This window comes from Pleurodeles waltl, chromosome 10, assembly GCF_031143425.1.
Source record: "Pleurodeles waltl isolate 20211129_DDA chromosome 10, aPleWal1.hap1.20221129, whole genome shotgun sequence".
In the NCBI taxonomy this organism is placed as follows: Eukaryota; Metazoa; Chordata; class Amphibia; order Caudata; family Salamandridae; genus Pleurodeles; species Pleurodeles waltl.
In genome coordinates, this window is record NC_090449.1 from 916,554,669 (window position 1) to 916,575,699 (window position 21,031).

At 48.3% G+C, this 21,031-nt stretch overlaps 1 protein-coding gene across 1 annotated transcript in view; it reads right to left on the reverse strand.

Annotated features, from left to right (window-relative positions):
• LOC138262461 (ATP-dependent translocase ABCB1-like) overlaps nucleotides 1–21,031 on the reverse strand; it is a 691,566-nt gene that overhangs the window by 505,716 nt on the left and 164,819 nt on the right. The gene's annotated exons all lie outside the window — the stretch shown is intronic.

Here is a 21,031-nt window from a genome sequence, read left to right on the forward strand (position 1 = left end):
TAAACGTCCAGTTCAACTTGGTCAATTAACCCCCCTGCCAAGCCTTACACTGCCATTTATTGCATATAGGTCACCCCTAAGGTAGGCCTTGTGTAGCCCATAAGACAGGGTGCACTGTAATTTAAATGTTGGAGATTTACTTTTACCCTGGTAGTGAAAAACTCTTAAATTATTTTTTTACTTTTGTGAGGTCTACCAGTCTTAAAGGGTGACACTGGACTGCCTGATTATATTTAATAAGTGCTAACCTTTGATTGGGTCCAGGTGAGCATTTCACATTTGATATCAATGAACTTGTAATGAAAAACCATCTTTAATGGTTTGTCAAATTTTGAATTCCAATTTAGAAAATCGTCCTTTTAGAAAGTGCTCATTTCCTGCAGGGGAGTCAGGAATTTTCAAGCACTTCAACAAGAAACCTCTAGAAACGTCTTCTAATACAGAGTAGGCACCAGATATACCGATGGAAGGACTCTGGGCCAGATGTATGAAACTTTTTTGCATTCGCAAACTGTGCGAATCACAAAAATCGGCTGTTTGTGAATGCAAAAACTTGGTCTGCAATGCATGAAAGGCATTCACAGACCAAAATAAGAAATCACAAAAATTGCGATTTTTTGCGTTGCAACCTGGTTTTGCGAGTCGCATTTTGCGATTCGGTATTTCCAGTAGGAAATTGCGAGGCGCAAAATGCGATTCTTAAAATCCAAGTCGCAATTCGATTAACCCAAAAATCGCAAATTGCGATTTTTCGCAGAATGGCATTTTGCACATGCAAAATAGCACTAAGTGAAACCAGGTGGTAACCAGGTGCAACCTATATAAAGAGGCCCAGAATGCCTCAGACTCTTTTCCACAATGGCTGCACTCTACGTAATGGCGAGGAGGATGAGGATCTTGGCAGGTTTGAGGAGAGGGAGGAGGCGACAGGAGCGCATTTTCAGAGTGCGCATTACACTTTTTGACCAGACTGAGGAGGAAATATTTGAGAGGTATAGGTTGAACTCAGCCATGACACTTGATCTGATAGCTGAGCTACAACCCATACTGCAGCGCAGAACACATAGTACTCACAGTATACCCACCCATGTGCAGATATTATGCTCCCTCCACCTACTTGCCTCAGGGAGCTATCAAGGGGTCATAGCAGCAGCTGGGGGGGTCTCACAGAGTACCCTCTCTAGATTTTTCAATGCATTTATTAACACCATGCTGAGCAGGATACACCCGTACATCAGATTCCCCCCACACCCCACAGGAAATACAGCAGACAAAAATTGATTTTTACCAGATAGCACAGTTCCCCCATGTCCTAGGTGCCATAGATGGGACACATGTTGCAATCTGTCCACCATCAGCCACAGAGTATGTGTACCGCAACCGTAAATACCAACATTCAATTAACATACAGGTGATATGCAATGCCTCCTACATCATAACTGATCTCGTGGCCAGGTACCCAGGGAGCACCCATGATTCATACATCTTTCGCCTTAGTGGCTTTCATACAAGACTGCTAACTGGGGAGTTTGGAGAAGGATATCTACTAGGTATTGTCCCTCTGTACACTGGCGCATTGATGGCGTGCTGATGTCAGATGGCTCAGTTACTAAATATACCCTCTGTCCCTTTCAGGAGACAGTGCCTACGCAATGCGCACCTACATGATGACGCCGTACCTAAATCCTACTACACCTGTTGAACGGAGATACAATGCAGCACACAGGGTGACCCTCAACATGGTGGAGCGCACCTTTGACCTGCTGAAGAGTCGCTTCCGGTGCCTCCACAAAAGTGGAGGGGCACTACAGTACAGCCTAGAGACAACATGTAGAATAGTGGCTACTTGTGCAATCTTGCACAATATATCTACCACCAGGGGTATACATGTGGAAATATCAAAGCCAGACTCAGATGAGGATGATGATCCCATACCACCCCTACAGCCAGCAGACAGGACCAGTGCAGCAGAGGGAAGGCAAAGGCGTGCTGACATCACACACAACCATTTCAGATGTAAATATGTAAACACAAATGCACTGACAAATGTACCTGTAGTGAGTAAATTTATTACCTTAAAGTCAGGTAATGTTAGTCTAACGACTACCAACAAAATTGAGTTAAAAAAAAACAATAGCAGTTCACAGTAAAGCACTATTCCTTCATAATGTACTCATTACCCCTCTGGCCACTACAGTCACTTCTTGCGGCCATGCACACCACTCGAGTGCCCAGTTGCCTCACTGGCACCTCGATTGTCTGCCTCTGTGGGAGTGCTGTGCCTGGCACTGTGCTGTCTGGTGGCCATTGCGGGCCCAGCTAGGCTGCTGAGGCTGGATGTGTCCTCCGTGTCCCCAGTCCAAGCTCGCTAGGTGTTGCTGACCTGTTTCCCATGATATTGTCAATCACATTTGTGATTTGGACTAGTCCGTGAGCCACATCCCTGCTGCTGTGTGCTGCCTCCACCTGTGCAGCCACTGCACGACATGAAATTTGGGAGGTGGAATTAGCCAGCCTAGTAACAGAGTGACAAATTCCCCCGAACATGCTCATGAAGCGTTGCTCCTGCCTGCGGTGGCTCACCCTGTCATGGCGCAGCTCCTGACATAGTTCCCTCACAGCAGAAGTGAGCTCCCTTGTGTCCTGCGATGCCTGGACCTGTCCCTCATGCAGCTGTTCAATGTTTGCATTCAGGCACTCCAGCTGGCGATGCAGGCCCCCCATGTTGGCATTATGTTGCTGCATCTGTTTTTGTAATGCAGTGATCTTTTTATTCTGCAGGTGCTGCTGCTGCAACATAGCTGATCCCAGGCCACCAAAGAAGGAGGTTCCCTCACCTGCCTCATATGCCTGTGCACCTGCATTAGTAGCCATCCTGCGGGGTGCTGTGGTCTGCTGCGAACAGGGCTCCTGCATCATGGTGCATCTGCCTGTTGAGGAAGGTGTATGTGGGCCTTCCTGCTGTTCATCGGAGTCCTGACTGAGTTCTGGCAGTGGCAGTGCCCTGCGTCGGAGTGGCACAATGTTCAGAGACCCACTCGAATTGGAGTCTGAAGCAGGATGGGTGTCAGTCTCCCCTAAACTGGCACATGCTGTGGCTGCTGGGCCTGGCCCACGTGCAGCGACAATATGCAGCATGTCAGTTATGTTTGTTACAATTACGGTCACACAATGGTAATAAAGGTACAGGTACTTCTCTTCACTGTGTTGTGGGTGTTGTGTTCTTCTGGGTGTCGCTCTACTTAATTACATTGTATGTGCTACTTTCAGCTCTGGGTTGTGGACTTCCACTCCCATAAGGCATTGTTGTGCTGCTTCTAAGATGTGGAATGGACTACTTCTCACAATTTTTTACATTACTTGCTAATTCCTAATGGGCTTTTGTGCATACACATATGGGGTTACAATTCAATATTGCACTTACCTTTGCTGGTACTTGGTGTGCCGGAGGTGTCAATAGATGCACAATGTTGGAAAATGGGTTATTGGTAGGGCAGGTAGGTACCTACACCTAGCAACAAGCCACAAACCTCCACAAAAGTACAGTTAGGTCTCAGTAAATTAATCCCAGCTCTACTCTTGGTAGCTTGGCATCGAGCGTCAAGGCTTAACTTAGGAGACAAAGTGTAAAGCATTCAGATATCACAAAACAGTAATTAAATAAAACACAGGAAACAGTTTAAAAATCCAAAACCAATTTATAAAAATAGCTTATATTTTTATCTTTAAAATGACACAAAAACGATTAAAATCGGTTCAGGGGAACCGGAGATATGAATTTTTAAAGTATTATTATTTTCTAGCGCTTAGAAACAAAAAGCGCCAATCGGGTCATCTGGTTGCACCAGGACCAGGGCAAAGTCAAACTTTCAGGCCGACCGCGATGGAGCCCTGCTCGGCTACAGGTCACGGGAGGCCTCGGTTAAAAAGTTACCTTCTGACTTAGTCTTTATTTTGAAGTTTTTCTTCACCGGGACGAACCTGCCAGTTGGATCCGACCTCCTGGAGCCCTTGTCCGGATACGCGAAGTCGGTTTCCTCGGTGGTGATTTTTACCTTCGGACTTAGTCGTTTTTTCGAGATGAAAATCCTTCGACCGGGGTAAACCTGGATCTTGATCCGACGTCCGTGGAGCCCTTCTCGGATACGATGGCTGGAAGGTCCCGGTCAACTTTTTACGTTCGGACTTAGTCTCTTTTTTGGATGTTTTTCTTTACCGGGACGAACCACGAAGTCAGGCCGGGTCGCGGTTGAGGCAAGCCGGCTAGAATTTCCGCGTCGGGTCGGTCACTTTATGGAGCTTTTTTTCAAAAATTCTCCAATCTTTTCCAAACTTCTGGGGCTTCACCCAGATGTTCTTTTAAGGTTCTTTTGGTGTCCACAGCTCACCCCAAGGGTCCAGAAGTTCTGTGATGGTCCTTGGGGGTGCGGACTTCAACTCCCAGAATGCACCTGGCGCAAACTCCTTTTTGGCCACTGGGCAGTGGTCAGCTGGTCGCTTCTTTCAGGAGTTGGTGCAGGGGACTCTGGTTAGCAATTTTTCACCTGTAGCAAACAGGGAGTCCCTCCTTGAACCAGTTGAAGCCAGGCAAAGTCCTTCTTGTGGTGAAGCCCAAGTGTGCAGCTGGTGCAGTCCTTCTGAGTGCAGGTTCCAGGTGCAGGCCAGGGGTCCAGCAGGGCAGTCCTTCTTCTTCTTTAGTTCCTTTCTTGTTGATTTCTGGAGGGGATCTGAGGCGTGGGTGCAGGTCTGCCAGTTTTATCCTTGCTCCTGGGTGAAAAGCAGGGGGGCCCTGGTCCTCCAATCAGGGACAGGGTCGTCCCCCTGTGATGACCACTTCCTGGGAAGTGTGGCAAAAATCCATCCCAGAAGGCAACAGTCTCTAAAAATCCAAAATGGATGAATCTGATTTTTAGAGGAGAGATCTGGCTGAGCCCACCCACTGGTGTGGCTAAAAATCATAAACACACCCCTCTCCTGCCCTCTCCTAATCTAATCAAGGGGGCACCTAGCTGTCTGGGGTTGCAGGATGTGGGGGTGTTGCTGGGTGCTCCAGATGTCCTTCTCTGCCTTTGAAGACCAGTTTGGCAGCCCTCCCCCTTCCTGCTTCCCCATCTGCTGAGGGGAGATTCTCTCCCCCAAGCACATTCCTTTGTGTGAAGTCAGGCCACTTCACACCTCATTAAAGTAGCCTGCAGAAGCTGCTGCAGGCTGGCCAATCAGAGCACAGGAGCAAAAACAATGCAGAGCTGAAATTGGCAACTTTTTAGGTAAAGTCTAAACTTTTTACCTGCACTAGTTATATTAAATCCAACAACTGGAAGTTGTGGGATTTATTATAACAATCAATTTGATACCAAATTCTTGGTATGTAACATTTAAGGAGACTTTAAAATTTAAAATAAAGTCTGCCCATTCTAGCCTATGAAGGCCATTTACTTCAATGAGGGAAAAACAAATTTGGCTGTTTTTACCTCGCCAGGGCTTATAAATCTATTTTTATAAAGTCCCTGCTTATAGTTACATGGCACCCAGCCCTAGGGGCACATAGGGCACACCTTAGGGGTGACTTATATGTAAAAATAAGGTAGTTTAAGACTTTGGAAGTACCTTTAATTCCAAAGTCGAATTTGCATATAACTTTAATTTAAAAGCAGCCAGCAAGGCAGGCTTGCTTTTAAAATGACACTGGGCACCTCAGCAATGCACCTAGGTGTGCACCACCTATGCTGTGGTCCCTAAACCTACATGCCCTACCATATACTAGGGACTTATAGGTAGGTTAACTTAGCCAATTATAATTAGCCTAATTTGCATATCCATTTTACACAGAGCACAGGCCCTGGGACTGGTTAGCAGTACCCAGGGCACCATCAGAGTCAGGAAAACACCAGCATAAAGTGGAAAATGGGGGCAAAAAGTTAGGGGGCCTCTGCAATCAGCCCCAGTTTCTCACACACAATAAATACAGACTGTGTCAGACTTCTACCATAATGCAGTGCTGAAATGGAAGACGTTCCTGGCTGTAAGGCTGCTACTCAGGCAGCTCAACATCAAATGTGGTCTCCTTAAATCAGCAACTATGATTATCACCATTGAGAAAAGGGTCACAGAATTTCAAGACTATGTTGATTTCACAGACTTTCTATATTCCCAGTGTGCTCTCTCTATGAAGATGAAATCCTAAACCTTATGATCAGCTGCTGGACCATCAACTGATGGACGTGCTAACCATTGTTTGGGACCACTCGGATCCTGCAGTAGATCTCACCCTTTTCACACGCAAATATGTGGCAGAGGCCTCACAAATGTGGTGGAAGCCAGGTCACCTCTGAAGGACAGGAAATGGTGAGCCACAGTGACCTTCCAGGTGGTCCCAGAATGTATACATCTGTTCCCCAAGATGTCACACTGATGACATTATGGACTGCCACTTTTAGTGCTCTCACCCCCTCCTCTTCTCTATTCCCTCCTCTACTTCTTTTGGATTTCTCTTGGTCTCTTGTTTCTTTTCTTCTCTCATCTCCTAGGTCTCACGTACCTTGTTTATTTTATTGTATGTGTCACTTGGACTGGGCGGCTTAAATGACAGGTGTCCAAAAAGAGAATTCTGCCCTGTCCTGCCAGTGGCACCTACGGGGGTGTTGTTCAGTCCTCTTATAGTCTCTATAGTTTTATCTTATAGCCGTGCACTTTGCACACTTGGAACTCATTTCGCACAACCCACTCCACCCGTAGACAGCTAAACAGACACACATTGAGGCCCCACATGGCACATTCCCATCAGCAGGAAGAGGAGCATAGCACAGAGTCTATGGTTCGGTCAGTGAGAAGTGGGTCATTGTTCCTCTCTCAGACATTCTCGGCCTGAGGGGTGTCATGCTTTCTCCTCTCCAGGCCCCCACCACTCTCCAAGTCTGCTGTTATACCAAGTCATTTCACGTTCCGCTGTCCTACAACCTAGACTGATGTCTCAGTGAGACCCTTCCCCAAACCCCGAGAATCATTGTCTCTTTGTCCAGGGATCCTTAGGTCAAAATATACCAGCTGCATCCCCCAGGATATCATCACAATAAATGTAATCTGCATACATAGCTACATTAAGTTGCAAATAACTGTGCCTCATTTCCATCACAGACATGCATACATCACCTTGCTGCAGGAAACATTTTCCCAGATGAGGCAGACAAAGTGAAAAGGGGTTGGGTGGGAGAAGTTAACCATAGCTGCTGAGCTGATCTAACAACACAACAAAGAAGTGTGGAGTAACTATACTTATCAATAAACGTATTTTTCACAAACTATTGCAAACGTGGACTGATGGGGGAAGTAACTATGGGGGTCATTACAACATTGAGGGAAATGCCGCTTACCCTCACCCCCATCACTCCAACTCCTCACATATGTCCCTTTATCACAACCCACCCATCCCAACACCAGGCCCTGCATGCAACAACAAAGCATGGACACCCATCACCAATGCATGTCCACTACACATACCCACATAGACCCCTAAACAATTATCACACAAGGTCCTACACAAGAATGCAAGCACTGGGGTACAGGGTCACCCACCCATTGCACACCATGTCACACACAGATGCAATAATCATGCCTTTACACCCCTGCAGGACCCCTACCCAACGTCACCAGACAGGAGGGTCCAGACATGTCCACTCGACCCACAGAAGAGGCCCACAGTGATGACAGCAGCTCTGTCCAACTGGATCTAGATGACCAGCCCGGCCCATATGGGACCTCGGGACAGTCAGTTCCCCTCACACTGCCACAAGCCACAACAGAGCCTTTCCCCGCTGGAAACATCAGCACAGCACTCACCCACAGGGCCCATACCTCTGTCCCCAGGACACGTCAAGCAGCAGTGTGTCTACAAATACAGGGAACCCAGGCTAACCCACCAACCCAACAACAGCAGGGACCTGGGGGCAGTGGCAGTGGGCACATGGTTCAGGGGACAGAGGCCCAGGAATACAGGGGAACTGGGAGGGCTGCTGTGCGACAGGGTGAGGACAGGCCCAGGAAACCCACTCTCCATGAGACCCTCTCCAACATCATGGGAGCCTACAACCAATTCCAGGAGACGATGGCAACGGTACTGGCCAAGTTTCAGGAGACCCAGCGGCTGCAGGAGGAACAGTATTTAGGGTTCAGAAGGGAACTCAAATCCATCAATTCCACCCTAGGCACCATTGTAGGGGTGCTGAAGGAACTTGTCAACACCAGGAGGGACACTGTGGCACAACAAGGGGCCCCTGACACTAGCCTGGATGATGAACTGCCCACCACCTCTGCCGGCGTTAGTGGACAGGAGGCACCGCCACAGGACCACGACACCAGCACCCCACCCCCTGCAGATGGAGAACCACCCCACAAGAGGTCCCTGAGATCCAGGACAAAGACAGAGAACAATGCCAAGACCCCCGCCAAGAAATGAGACCACCCTGATTGTCATCCTTTTGTCCCACTTTGTCACCTTATCCATCCTTAAACTGTCCCAGCTCCACTTCCTATGCCCCTTTGGACAATGCACCTGTGAGACTAATAGACTGGACTCTGCCATGGACATTCCTCCACCATCACACCTGACCATTTTACAATCCCCTCCACTATTTAGCACTTAAATAAACTCCCTTAAGTCACAAAACTATGTGGAGTCAGTCTGAGCTTTCGAAAATGTGTATTTGAAATAACGGAGCAAAAATGATATATCCATTGTATTGTCAACATACCTATGTCACACACCTCTAGTCCATGAGGAAACAAAGCAGATGTCACACAGTGGGACCCACATCTGTGAAATCGAAAGGGAAAGTGACAACTCAGGGTCCATACACTGGATGAAAGTGAAAGACAGATGAGAGGTAGAAGAAGTGTATCAGATGTAGCAGGCAGTGATGTCTTCTTACCTGTGTCTCACTGGAAGTATTGATGAATCACTGTGTTTCTGTTGTCGATATCCTCTTCTTCTGCTTCCTTGCCTTCACTGTTCACAGGCTCCACAGCTGCCACAAGACCTCCATCTGGACCATCCTCCTGCAGAAAAGACACCTGTCGTCGCAAAGCCAAGTTGTAAGGCATACAGGAGGCCACGATGATCTGGCACACTTTCTTTGGTGAGTAGAATTGGGAACCACCTGTCATATGGAGGCACCTAAACCTGGCCTTCATGAGGCCAAAGGTCCTCTCTATAACCCTCCTAGTTTGCCCATAGGCCTCATTGTAGCGTTCTTCTGCCCTTGTCCTGGGATTTCTCACAGGGGTCAGTAGCCATGACAGGTTGGGGTAGCCAGAGTCACCTGCAAATGTCAAGGGACAACTGTTAGACACACACTAACCCTTAGGGACAACCCCAGACCCAGGCACCTAGTCACACTGTATAGGGTCCATGTCCTCACCTAATAGCCACATACGGTGTCTCTGGAATTGCCCCATCACATAAGGGATGCTTCTATTCCTTAGAATGTAAGCTTCATGCACTGAGCCAGGAAACTTGGAGTTCACATGGGAGATGTACTGGTCGGACAAACACACCATCTGCACATTCATAGAATGGTAACTCTTCCATTTTCTGTACACCGGTTCACACCTGCGGGGGGGACCAAGGCCACATGTGTCTCATCAATGGCGCCTATGATGTTGGAGATATGTCCCAGGGCATAGAAGTCACCTTTCACTGTTGGCAAATCCTCCACCTGAGGAAAAACAATGTAGCTGCGCATGTGTTTAGCAGGGCAGACAACACTTTGGACAACATGTTGGAAAACATAAGCTGGGACATACCTGGTGCTATGGCCTGTGTTGTCTGAAAAGACCCACTTGCCAGGAAATGGAGTACTGACAGCACCTGCACTAGAGGGGGGATACCTGTGGGATGGCGGATAGCTGACATTAGGTCCGGCTCCAACTGGGCACACAGTTCCAGGATTGTGGCACGGTCCAGTCTGTTGGTGACAATTACATGTTGCTCTTCCATTGACGACAAGTCCACCAGTGGTCTGTACACCGGAGGATGCTGCCATCTCCTCACCTGCCTCAGCGGACGTGCTCTATGGAGGAGAACAGTGATCAGAGGGTCAGCCAACACTAATGTGCGAAAACACTACTTTATTGCACACATTTTTCAATCCGCTATGTCCCTGTCGTAATGTGTATGCAAGGCCTAGATATGTGTGATGCATTTAAAATTAATTCCATGTGGCCCCCTGAAATGGCGGCTGCCTCACCTGTAATGTGGGACAAGGGGATATGAGGTAACTGCGCTGGCGTTGTAAACCGTCGTGGTAGGTGGTCGAAGATCGCGGCGCAATCCTGCATTGGTTAACATAATACCCTATGGGTCCTAAGAGCCAATGACGATGTACTCCGACGGTGACGGTACACACCGCCATGGACGTGACCGCCATTTTCTGTCTGTTCACTCACTTGATACCTGATCTTCGACACGAGAGGACCTATACTGCAAGTGCTGCTGTGACCTCAGTCTGGAAGAGACAATGGCTCATGTGTCTGGGGAAAGAGCCTCTGCCTTCACCACGGAGGAGTTGGAGAAACTAGTGGATGGAGTCCTCCCCCAGTACATGCTACTCTATGGTCCTCCGGACAAACAGGTAAGTACACTGTGAGCATGCTTTATGGGCAATGCCTGTGTGAAGTGGTGTGGATGGAAGATGCGGGGGGAGAATGAGGTGTGCATGAAACAACGGTGAGTGCATGTGCATCGTGGCAAGGGTAGGAACGCGGGCCAATGACTTTGACGGTCCGGCTGTACCATTCCTCTAGGTCAGCGCCCACCAGAAGAATGATATTTGGCATGCCATCGCCAAGGAAGACCGGACCCAGGGGGTCCACCACAGATGGAGCACCCACTGACGGAAAAGACAGGAGGACATTTGCTGCTGGAGCAAGAAGACGGCGGAGGCCCAGCTGGGGATGGCCTCTCAACGTGGGAGGGGTGCCCGTCGCACCATGACCCCCCTGATGCTCCGGATCCTGGCGGTGACGTATACGGAGTTGGATGGGCGCTTGAGGGCATCAGAGCAGCCTAAATGGGGTGAGTACAGTCTCATTCAGTTGATTCAGCGTGCATTATGAGGTGTCTGGGTGGGGGAGGTGGTCTGTGGGTTCCCCTAGGCCAGGGCGAGTTTGGTTGGCAAGGTCCCTTCGTAAAGCAGGCCATGTGGCACCCCACCTCACCAGTGTTCAGAGGCAACAGCACCTAGTCAGGTTCGTGTGACTTCCATGTGTGCATAAATCGGGCATAGGCCTTGTACCCAATGTCCCTGTGATTAATTAGGGAACTCTAAGTGCACAGCGTAGTGCAGAGGTCTTCTGTGTCTGTAGTGTCCGCCAACGGTAGCGGTATTGCATGCACTCAACATGTCTTTCTTCGGTCTTTCCCCCCTTTTTTTGGTCTCCCTGTTCTTGTGTGCAATAGCATCATCGGGCGGAGGAGCAGTGGCACTGGAGCAGGAGGGAACTGCATCCCACATGGCCCTGGAGGGCGAGACAATGGAGTCTGAAGGCACCAGTGGGACAGAGGGTGAGGGGAGCTCCACAGCGGGGACAGGAGCTGAGACCAGCGACACAGACTCCTCCTCTGATGGGAGCTCCCTTGCAGTGGCGGGCCCCTCTGTGCCCCCCGCATCTACAGATACAGCCGCCACCCCCCTACCAGCACCACCCTCCCAGCAGCCCCTCAGCGTGTGCCCTGTGGCCGCTCACCCAGGAGGGTTGGCATCTCCTTCGTGGCCATTGACCTCCTCCGGTCCCTCACTGTTGGGCAGTCTACCATTTTGAATGCCATCCAGGGTGTAGAGAGGCAGTTGCAACAGACCAATGCATACCTGGAGGGCATTCATTCTGGTCAGGCAGCCCAACAGCGAGCTTTTCAGACTCTAGCCTCAGCACTGATGGGTGCCATTGTCCCTGTGTCCAGCCTCCCCCCTCCAACTTCCTCCACCCAGACCCAAACCCCTGTACCTCAGCCTGTCCCAAGCACACCATCAGACCAGCATGCACACACCTCAACACACAAGGGAAGCTCTGGCAAACATAAGCACCACACATCCCACAGGCACTCATACAAGAATCATACCCATGCAGACATACCAACATCCACTGTCTCCACTGTGTCCCCCTCCATCTCGTCTCCTTCCTCCCTCCCTGTCACGTTTCCACTTACACCTGCATGCACTACATTTTCATCCACTACGCCCATCACCAGCACACCCATCACCACACACCACTCAAGTGCACTCACCACCCCCCACTACCATTCACACATCCCCTGTGTCCTCTCCCAGTGTGTCAATGAGCCCACCTCCCAAGGTACACAAACGCAGTCACACACCCATCCAACAGCCATCCACCTCACAACAGCCTCCAGCCCATGGACCTTCACCCAAAGTCAGCAAACGTACACCTCCTACAACCACTACCTCTTCCTCCACTCTCAAACCCCCTCCATCTACCCGTCCCTGTGTGTCTAAAAAACTTTTCCTGTCCAACCTTGACCTCTTCCCCTCACCTCCCCCACCCCTTCAGTCCCCTAGGGCCCGCCTTTCCAGGTCAAAACCCAGCACCTCAGCCACCACATCAGAGGGAACAGTGGTGCCAGCAGTAACCGGCTTCTGGAGTGCGCCAAGCAGCAGGGCAGCCAGTGTGCCAAGGAGCCAGACCACGGACAGTCCCCCACCTCAGAAGCATAAGAAGTTTGCCACTGTTCGGAGGGAGAAGGGTCAAACACCTGCCACCAAAGGCCCTCCCAGGACTACAGTTGGGAGTGGGAAGAAAGCTGTGCCAACATCCAAGGTGGGGAAGGGACACAGAAGAAAGGGAAGTCACTGCCAACCTGCATGGTGGACAAGATCGCTACCAGCACTGCTGCCCAGGACACCGCCGCCACCAGCACCGCTGCCAAGGACACCGCCACCACTAGCACCGCTTCTCAGGACACCACCACCACCAGCACCACTGCCCAGGACACCACCGCCACTAGCACCGCTGCCCAGGACACCGCCACCACCAGCACCGCTGCCAAGGACACCGCCACCACCAACACTGCTGCCCAGGACACCGCCGCCACCAGCACCGCTGCCCAGGACACCCCCGCCACCAGCACCGCTGCCAAGGACATCGCCGCCACGAGCACCGCTGCCCAGGACACCTCCGCCACCAACATGCTCACTGAGCCACCCACCAGCACTGCAGGCAAATGTGCGTCGCAAGCACCACCGCTACTGAGGCCGCCACGAGCAGGATGAAGCACTCTGGGCACAAAGACCCATCCAGAACAAGTGAGAAAGGCATCCACTACCTCTGTCCTTGGCAGGATGAAGCACTCTGGGCACCAAGCCCCCTCCAGAACCAGTGGAGAAAGGCATCCACTACCTCAGTCCTTGGCAGGATGAAGAACTCTGGGCACAAAGCCCCCTCCTGAGCCAGTGGAGAAAGGCATCCACTACCTCTGGCCTTGGCAGGATGGAGCACTCTGGGCACCAAGCCCCCTCCAGAACCAGTGGAGAAAGGCATCCACTACCTCTGTCCTTGGCAGGATGAAGCACTCTGGGCACCAAGCGCCCTCCAGAACCAGTGGAGAATGACATCCACTACCTCAGTCCTTGGCAGGATGAAGCACTCTGGGCACAAAGCCCCCTCCAGAACCAGTGGAGAAAGGCATCCACTACCTCAGTCCTTAACAGGATGAAGCACTCTGGGCACAAAGCCCCCTCCAGAACCAGTGGAGACTGTTATCCACTTGAGAGACTGTGGCTTTGCACTCCCCAGGATAAAGCAGTGGGCAAACCACCCACTTGCGAGAGACGAGAGAGACTGTGGCTTTGCACTCCCCAGGATAAAGCAGTGGGCAAACCACCCACTTGAGAGACTTGAGAGACTGTGGCTTTGCACTCCCCAGGATAAAGCAGTGGGCAAACCACCCACTGGAGAGACTTGAGAGACTGTTGCTTTGCACTCCCCAGGATACAGCAGTGGGCATTGAGCCGCCTCGGGGATCTGGTGTCGTGCACTCATCCGGCTGAGGTGCCCCCCTTCCCTTCCCCCTGAGGTTGTATTTCTATCTGATGCCCCAGCAGTGTTCTCTCCGTTTTGATCAGGTATCGAGTGTTGGCCTCGCCCATGCATTTTGGAACCAGTGGTCCACGGACTTTAATGGTGCAAAACCTGGACTTGTATTGTTGGTGTATATATTTGTTTATAGTGTATATATATTTTTGAGTACTGGATTTATTGTAATAGATTACAATCATTCAAATAATTTCCTTTTGTCTTTGCATTCTTCCAGGGGGCTTGGGGGGTGTAACTGTAATGTATCAACATGTATTTGTGTGTGTGTTGTAGTGGGTGATGGTGGGGGTGGAGGTGTTGCGTGTATGTGTCACTCTCTTTTCCCTCCCCCTTCCCCTGTGTCGTAGATGCAGTACTCACCGTGGTCTTCGCCGCCGGTGTTCGTGCTCCTGGTAGAGGAGCAGGAAGACAAAGGCAGGGAGAACATTTAGTTCCGGCTCCATGGCATCCTGGTTCCTCGTGGGGTGTGTAGAGGTGTGCGTTTTCGCTTCCAAGTTCTGTTTCCGCCGTGTTTTCTTTTGCGGTGAAACCGCCCCGGAAAAAGTGGTGGATTGGCCTGTTGTAATACTGTGGGCGGTACATTGTCTTCCGCCTGTCTGTTGGCGGTTACCGCCACGGTGTTTGTTTATACCGCCGTGGCGGTTGGAGTGTTAATGTGGCTGTCTTTGTTGGCGGTTTCGGCCACGGTCGTGATTCCATTTTTTTTTCCTCCGGCCTGTTGGCGGTCTTACCACCGCTTTAACACCGACCGCCAGGGTTGTAATGACCTTCTATGTCTTTTCAAAGATATAAACACTACATCAGGCTATGTTCCCTATACGGTTCTTACCATAATAGATCTCCCTTCTTTGCACAGTTATCCAGGCTCCTTACCAAATTCTGAAACACAAAGGACATGGTGAAAGATTGGAATGTTGACATAGATCCCAAACTGGACCACATTTGTCCTCCGGACATGTTCAGTGCACCAGACAGATTGGTTCTGACAGGCATTATCAATGACCATGGGCTGGTAGATGCAAGGCACATGGTTCACCCCAGGGATAAAGACTACTTTCTGGTACATGGTACCTCCTTCAGATTCGATTTCTTGGTCACACAGGACCCACTAGTCCAACAACCATTCTGTTCTGACACAGTGCCAGGAGGTATATTTGCCCACTGCCTGATCCTGCTATTTATATACCTTGGACACAGCAGACCAACAGGGGAACACTAGAGGATGTCCACCTCCAACTATAAGACCTCAGAAATAAAGCCAGCTCTGATTGTAAATGTCTGTGTTTATTGGGCAGAAAACTCAGTATCATACTCCCAAATGCTATGGGAATGGGCAAAGTGCCATGGAGATGCCTCCTGATTAAAGTCACAGCTCTCAAAAAGAGCAACTCCCAGGTGGCTAGACAGTGACTGGATGATACCATTAGGGACTTGACAGCTCATTCCAAACCTACCCCTAATCCTGACTTGTGAAACTCATTTGAGGCAGAAATCATCCTTCTTATTATTAATCACACCAATAGTGCTGTAAGGGCTCTTCAAAAGTTGAAATGGAATCATTAGGAAAACTGAGAAAATGGGAGGTAAAATGCTAGCTCTACAACTACAACAATGGTAAGAACAGTTGGCAATCCCAGCTGTGCGCAACACACTGAGAAGCATTCGGATACATCTAAAGGATAACTAAGAGATATTTGCCACATAGAAGTCGCTATATGAGGCATCATATCCCATCAATTACACTTGGAAGAGAGATTCCTTGAATCACTGCACCTTCCTTCTCTATCAGGGAGGGTCAAAAGCGGTTGGAGTGAGATACCTCAGTGGAGGAGGTTGACAAGGCCATCATAAACATCTTGACCTACAGTCCCCTAGGGGGATGTCATTCCAGGTGTGTTCTTTAAAATTTGCAGTTTAAAGATAGCACCCTTGCTCTTTGAGGCCTTTCGGGAGGCTCAGGATTCTCATTCCCTTGGGGTCCTATCTAATAAAGCTAACATATATTCTTACTGAAGGAGGGCATATGCCCCCTGAACTGTGGACTGTGAAACCTAAAAAACCCATATAATCTTTAAAAGCATTGACATAAAAATTGTAGCCAAAATCCTAACGACTGAGGTCAGCAAAGTCATACTATCACTAATACCCCCATCCCAGGTGGGTTTCTCCCAGGGTTCTCTTCCACGAACCATATGAGGATGTTTTTGTATCTATTGTGGGCCTCCAGAAATGCAAACCAGGAAATACGGACTGTTTCTCTGATTGTGGGAAAGGTATGTGACTGGGTTGAATGCTCCTATCTGTTGAAGGTCTTAGGTCGATTTGCCTTGGGGCAAAAATGTATTAGTAAGGTCCAATGGCTGTACAAGACCCACAAAGTACAAAGTAACTGTGGAGGCTTCCAATCCCATTGCTTCCCAATCTGAAGGGGACACAAGGCAAGTCTGTCCTCTTTTCCCACTTTTATTTATTTTAGTCTTAGAACACCTGATGATGGCCCTCAGGTTCTTCCCTTGTATTATCATGGTATAATTTCACTCCATGACAGCGAAGGTGCTTCTATACACTGACAACATTCTCATGACCCGCACAAAAACTGTCTGACTCCTTACCTGCTCTGAAAGACTTATTGGGCACTTCCTCCCTGTTTTCTGGCAACACAGTGAATTGAAACAAATGTGAGGCAATGCTGATGTCTCAAATAACTATCTTGGCCTGCATAGATAATTTTTACCTCCAATGGATGCCAAAATTAATGAAGTACCAAGGGATACTTTGTAATTAAGGTGTTTCCAACATGATTGAGGATAACTTAATGCCCCTTTTAGCCAAACCCTTATACAACAGATGTGCCATGCTCCAGCTATCTCTTTGGGGATGAGTCCAGACTGTCAGAATGATTATTCCACCCGGATTCAACTATAACTTTGGGATGTTCCCCACCCTAATCCTAAAACGCTGCTGGTGCAATTTGACTCTGTCATTAAAACTTTTATTTTGGGGACCAATTGTCCCCACCTAAAAATGGCTAAACTATATGCACACACTGAATGAAATGGATTGGTTCAGGTTGCCCCAAATGGCCTCCTACTACACACCACATCTCTCACAGTTAGTGGATTCACTCTGCGCTTGATCCCCCCCACCTTTGTCACCATCGAAAGGGAGCTTCTCCTGTGTGATAGGAATCTCAGAGCCCTTTACAGACGCTGCCCTCCCCTTCCGCAGAATGGTAATGTGGTGATCAGGGCCTCACAGACACTGTGGCAAAATGGATATGGCCTCCTGGAAGTTCACATTAGGCTACCCGCATCTTCCCCTATTTGGAGGTATAAAGGCCTCTGGATAGGTCACTCCCTGATCTCCTGGCAGGTGTAGCACAAGAATGGAGTCATGCATATAGACTAGCTGTGCCACACTCAAAACCTTCCAGGAGCCCCAGCTTGAGTTCCCCTTTGACCATTGTCAATGGTGAGTGTACAACCAACTGCAACACTGACTATGGAGTCATATGGGAGGGGCCACTTATAACCTCAAATGCTCCACTATCCAGCACCGATGGACTTGGGGCAGATACAGGGGAGTGGTATATCCCCTGAAAAATGTGCTGATTGACAAATGGTTCTCTACTGCACAAGAGATCTTTCCAGTGTGTACTGGTACCTCCACTGGCACCGGAGTACACCCCTAGGCATCGGCCAACCTTCTGAGCACTCGCAGCACAAAACTCTGAGAGCCTAAACTAAGGTTCACCATCTTCAGTTCTCTCCACAACTGGACTGGACTCCTGTGAGAAATTATGGGACATGCCTTTTACCCCCAATATCTTCTGGTGCTGCAGAAAGGGGACTTGAGGCCTAAACAGCAGCCTATGAAGCTGCACAGTTTTAACTTCTTACTGGTCTGCTGTGTGGTTTTTGCTGGGGAGCACATCTGGTCTTCAGACCACACTCTTGATTTAGCTCACCATCCCTCATGATATGGAGGATTGTGCAGTACCAAATAAACACTCCCAATGTTGCCTAACAACTCCACTGGCTACAGCCAATGTGTGCAGTCTGCAGATTTTGCATATTGCAGAAACCAACCCATCTCACCTTTTCAGAATTGCTGACCGAGCCTGCCACAGGCAGGGAATGCAAATGAGTCATCCACCTGGTCATGATCAGATGGTGATTATTGGTGCAATCTGGGAACCCTTTACTAATCCGTCGATGGGTCGTGACTATACAACCAACGATATGGAGCTCAATAGAGTTATGCTCCAGCTTAGTTGAGGGGATTTACAATGTCCATTACATATCCCAATGTGACTGCCACCTCCATACCCCAACATTCATAACACCCTCTGCTCGGTTTAACCATCAACTCTGCTTGGAGCAATGAAAAACGCCTGCTAGGTTGTGGAGTGGTCCTTAAAGGGAACAGTGTTTCCTTCTCAGAGACAGGTGATCAGAGGGAGGCATATTTAGCTTATGTTCACCCAGGTGGGGATTTATCTATTGAGAGGGAGGGATACAAGGTTCTCACTAGGCTTACACCGTGAACTAGAAGATGCAGTGCATGAGAGGTGCTATATATGCTTCCATTGATGATGCCGCAGTGGTATAATAGGTGGGGGTCAGTCCAGTTTGCTCATTCTTTTGTTCCTTTTTCTTGATATTTCTGATTATGATTGACTGTAACTGATGTTATTATGGACATTATAGTGAACTATGATATGTAGTTGTGCAGAGTAAGCTTCAAGCTTGGTTTAAAACTCAATAAAGAATAATTACTAAAAGAAAAGAAAATGAGGACACTCCTACTGGTGTCTAGCCTCAAAAATATGGAGATTATGTTCCACATGGGTTAGGAACTATAGTCCCTATGATGTTCAATGTAACATGGTTGCTTACTGCAAAATATTTTCCGGTATGATGCTCACATGTGAGGATGTAAGTTGCAGATCTCCAGTGCAGCAGTTCCAGCCTCTCCATTTTTTTCTTTTTTTTGTTATTTGGTCCTCCTGCATTTCTCCATTTTGACACACCTTCTAGGACCTCTACAAATGAGTATGAAAACTCAAGATCGATACAGTCACCCTTGAGGTGTTCTAAGAAGAGAAGATGTACATAGCCTAAATGAAATAGTCCTTCATGGCCTGTTTGCTATGCCCTGATTGTTGGTACCTTCAATGTCAAATGATGGGACTCAGTAGTTGCATATAGGATGCCTACTGGCCTCCCACTCTGGATGGTCCCTAACATTTTGGGCATGGTTTGCTGTAATGAAGTTAAAGTTTGGAATGAGGGTAAAGTAAAAACTGAACACTATGAGAAATCTGCTCTTTTTGTATATTTTCCTCAGATTATTATTTCTAATTTTATATACCTAGATTGTTGACATTTTGGACCTCTGGACCGTTATCAACTGTAAATTATACTAAAGTATTGAAAAGGGTATATCAGCCATGTCACATTATGACATAAGCCTTAATGTTTTATTTTCAATATGAAGCCATTTTGACTCTTAATCAATAAATCTGCCTTTACCTAAGCTAGCTTGAAGTGGGTCTTATAGCTGCAAGTTCAATTTCAAACTTAAAACATGCAGGGTATTCCCGTTTGCATGTTTAGAAGAATATGATGACCATAAAAGTCTTATAATCAAGGGGACTGTGGCAACTTACACATTAGTAGATAAGCACAGTGCTTAAAACTCGACATTTAAAACTTTGAAAATGGATTAAAAAAAAAACTATTTTCTTAGGACACTGTGTTTGCATATTACCTACTGGCAGTCACCATGTAGTTATAGTTAGGAACTACTTCCCATAGAAAAAGTGTTTTGACTTGCCTTGATCTTTGATATCCTTTGACAAATCTTCACAACATTTCCAAAAATGTGCCTTCTATGGTCCTGTTGTGCATGGAAAGTTTTGGGGTGATCCGTCAAGCAGAGCGGAGAAATGGGGGGGATAAAAAAATGGTGTTTCCCATGTTACTTCCAATAAAGTCTTTAGACACGCCTGCAGCCCGAACCGCTGGACAAAATTCCACCAAATGTGACATAAAGATAGCTTTTGGTCTGGAGATCGCACTTTTTGATATTTGGTGTAAATCCAATCCATTCAGTAGTTTTAGAGAAACAAAAGGACAAACAAATGTGTATATCTAGAGGCATAAACCCTTCACACAATCCACTAACTGCGAATTTGCGAATCCTTGTGCGCCACAGCAAGGCACTTATTGGCTGGCTGCAACCTGAACAGAAAGATGCAGCTGCCGTTTTATGTAACAGGGCACAGTCTCTGGGGATGGAAAAAAATAAGCAAATTGTGATAAGGGGTCAGGTTGGAGGTACCCCAACACTTGGAGTGAGACATAGGTGTGTTTGAGGGTCCTATTATGAGTTTAAAATAAATATTTTGTCCACCATGTGTGATTTTCGCAACTATGTTGTGATGCTCAGTGCAGCCTCCCTGTGTAATGTTGCAACAAATTCCTGAATATCACAAAACAATGCACACACTCAGACTACTCAGACACTCATGCACCCACTCACAGATCCACTCAGACACTCATGCGTGCACTTACAGACCCACACAGACACTTGTGCATCCACTGACAGAAGGACGAACGTGGTTCCCACCAATTTTTGAGACACGCTCTTGATGCACAGAAATATGATCCCATCGCGACTAAACAAAAAAGCACTTCATTTGTGCCGTGGGTTGGCTATAAGACCTGAGGGCAAGCCCTGCCACACACGGCTGACCGTCAAGCGTCACAAGGGGTTGAGTGATTATAGGTGGTCGGCAGCAGGGCCTGCCTGACTTGCACCTGGCATAGTGTTGTGTGGTTATATGGGGTTGACTTTAGGGCCTGGCAGCTGCAGTTGGATTAATATAAAGTAATTGAAACAGCTTTACATTAAAAAACATTGA